General features: G+C 56.8%; 1 non-coding gene across 1 annotated transcript in view; it reads left to right on the top strand.

Moving 5' to 3' along the window:
* The first annotated feature begins 2,004 nt into the window (after positions 1-2,004).
* LOC126313498 (small subunit ribosomal RNA) overlaps positions 2,005-2,500 on the top strand; it is a 1,893-nt gene continuing 1,397 nt past the window's right edge. The window contains exon 1 of the ribosomal RNA XR_007555186.1: positions 2,005-2,500. This exon is cut by the window's right edge and continues 1,397 nt beyond it. This is a non-coding gene — a ribosomal RNA (small subunit ribosomal RNA).

The raw sequence follows: 2,500 nt of genomic DNA, 5'->3' as shown, positions 1-2,500 counted from the left end.
TTAACCTAACCCACGTTGTCCCTTAACCTAACCCACGTTGTCCCTTAACCTAACCCACGTTGTCCCTTAACCTAACCCACGTTGTCCCTTAACCTAACCCACGTTGTCCCTTAACCTAACCCACGTTGTCCCTTAAGCTAACCCACGTTGTCCCTTAACCTAACCCACGTTGTCCCTTAACCTAACCCACGTTGTCCCTTTGCCTAACATAGTTCACTGCTCGGAATCTCTGGTGTCGTTGTTATCCTCATGTAGATGTCTTGCGAGTGTTGCTTACTTTCCACATATTCCCGCTATCCACTGTCAATTGTACTGCAATAGGACTATATCGCCCCCCCCCCTCCCTCTGTCCCCCTCTTTGTGTCTCTGTCCTCTCAAGCTGGTCGGTCTGGCGTTTGAGTGTTAAATGAGCCTCGCAGCTGTTCAGTTGCATTCAGATGTCGACGCCCTCAGTGTACGTCGTGGTATGGTCTGTGTCCATTGTCCGCTGATGTCGTACGCGTAACCCACACGCTGTACCGATCATCGGTCGTTACGTACAGAGTGAAGTAGTGTGATACGTGTGACCGTACGCTGGCTGTGCCCAACGGTGTCGAATCTCAATTTCCATATGTTGTGCTCGATGCTACTTGTCTCGTCTCCCAATAACAGCTAGGTTGCACTGTGGTACGCCGTAGAGGCGTGTGGGAGGAACGTACGAACGCATTGTATGTCACCCTGGGTCGCTGGGGGTGGTGGTGCGGTGAGTCAGGTCAGGTCAGCGTGAGCCGTCTGATGTAGTGACGCGTGTATTCCGACTTTGTCGTATTGCCTCACACAAAGTGCTACCCTGGTGGACCGCGTTCCATATCTGGGACATGCCGCAGATGCCGGTTGACAGTGGATCGCGGAAGGGACATCGCATACGTGCGCGGGCCACCTTCCACGTGTTCTCTTCTGCACATGTCGCAGTGTGTATGTGGTCTGATGTAGCGTGTCGTGACACATGACATCCTGGCATGCAAGAATTGTTGAATTCGCAAATGTAGGTGGACATCTACGTTTACTGCCCAAGATACGCAAATGAACTGGAAATCCGTTGTTGAGCGGTTGTTCACGCTGGAGGTGAATCTGTGATGGCGACGATCGGTACAGCTATTAACCGGTTGTTTCAGCGGTACCCGCCACATCCACACACGTGACTAGGCCCCATGTGGGTATGAAGCGATACGCGGCGGTGGCTTGGTGGGACTGTTCCCGGCCGGTGAAGGGGGGCCGCCCGGCGTGTTGGCCGCGCGCTGCGTGGGCGCACGCGCAACAGGCGGCTGGTGGGGGGCGCCGAGTGGCAGGAGCGCCAGCCGACGGGCCCGGCAGGCGGCGCAGCTACGCTGCGGCGCACCCTGCACGCGGCGCCTGGCGGCCAAAGTTGGTTCAGCCGAGCCCGGTGCGAAGCGCGGTGGACATCTGCAGTGTGCTGGTCTGATTGAGGACTGTGTGCGTTGAGGATGCGCCGCCGCCTGGCACTCGGCGCCGCGACGCCGTCTGCTGCTCGGTCGCCCCAGCGGTTCTCGCAGGTGGTTTGTATCGCAGTTGTGCGGACGTGTTGGCGCGTGCGCTGTGCTGGGAGAGTTCGCTTCTGCACCCAAGTGGGGCTTTGCCCTTGTGTGACGCTGGCGTTGGAGCTGCCGGTCACCATAGGTGGCGCGTGTTGTCTCCCGCCGGCAATGCCACGACAGCACGCTCCCGGGCCTCTGTCGGCAGCGGCAAGCTCAGTTGGGAGCAAGGGTGTTCTCACTAAAACCGTCTACTCGCTTAACTCCGGGCGATTGCGCCTCTCTCGAAACCGACCAAGTACCTAGGACGGCGCTGCGCGCCGCCGGGACCTGAGAGGGTTTCGAGGTGTATCGTGCAGGGGAGCTCGGCCTCCTCCTGTTTGCAGAATAATTGAGCGGACGCTTGCGTGTTCGCGCGGGCCCCCGGGACACACTCCCGGGCGGCCGGCTGCTCAGCTCTAGTTGACGCAGCTCCCTGGTTGATCCTGCCAGTAGTCATATGCTTGTCTCAAAGATTAAGCCATGCATGTCTCAGTACAAGCCGCATTAAGGTGAAACCGCGAATGGCTCATTAAATCAGTTATGGTTCCTTAGATCGTACCCACGTTACTTGGATAACTGTGGTAATTCTAGAGCTAATACATGCAAACAGAGTCCCGACCAGAGATGGAAGGGACGCTTTTATTAGATCAAAACCAATCGGATTGGCTTGTCTGGTCCGTTTGCCTTGGTGACTCTGAATAACTTTGGGCTGATCGCACGGTCCTCGTACCGGCGACGCATCTTTCAAATGTCTGCCTTATCAACTGTCGATGGTAGGTTCTGCGCCTACCATGGTTGTAACGGGTAACGGGGAATCAGGGTTCGATTCCGGAGAGGGAGCCTGAGAAACGGCTACCACATCCAAGGAAGGCAGCAGGCGCGCAAATTACCCACTCCCGGCACGGGGAGGTAGTGACGAAAAATAA

The sequence above is a fragment of the Schistocerca gregaria genome, unplaced genomic scaffold, assembly GCF_023897955.1.
Source record: "Schistocerca gregaria isolate iqSchGreg1 unplaced genomic scaffold, iqSchGreg1.2 ptg000483l, whole genome shotgun sequence".
In the NCBI taxonomy this organism is placed as follows: Eukaryota; Metazoa; Arthropoda; class Insecta; order Orthoptera; family Acrididae; genus Schistocerca; species Schistocerca gregaria.
This window is presented reverse-complemented; position numbering and strand designations above follow the sequence as displayed.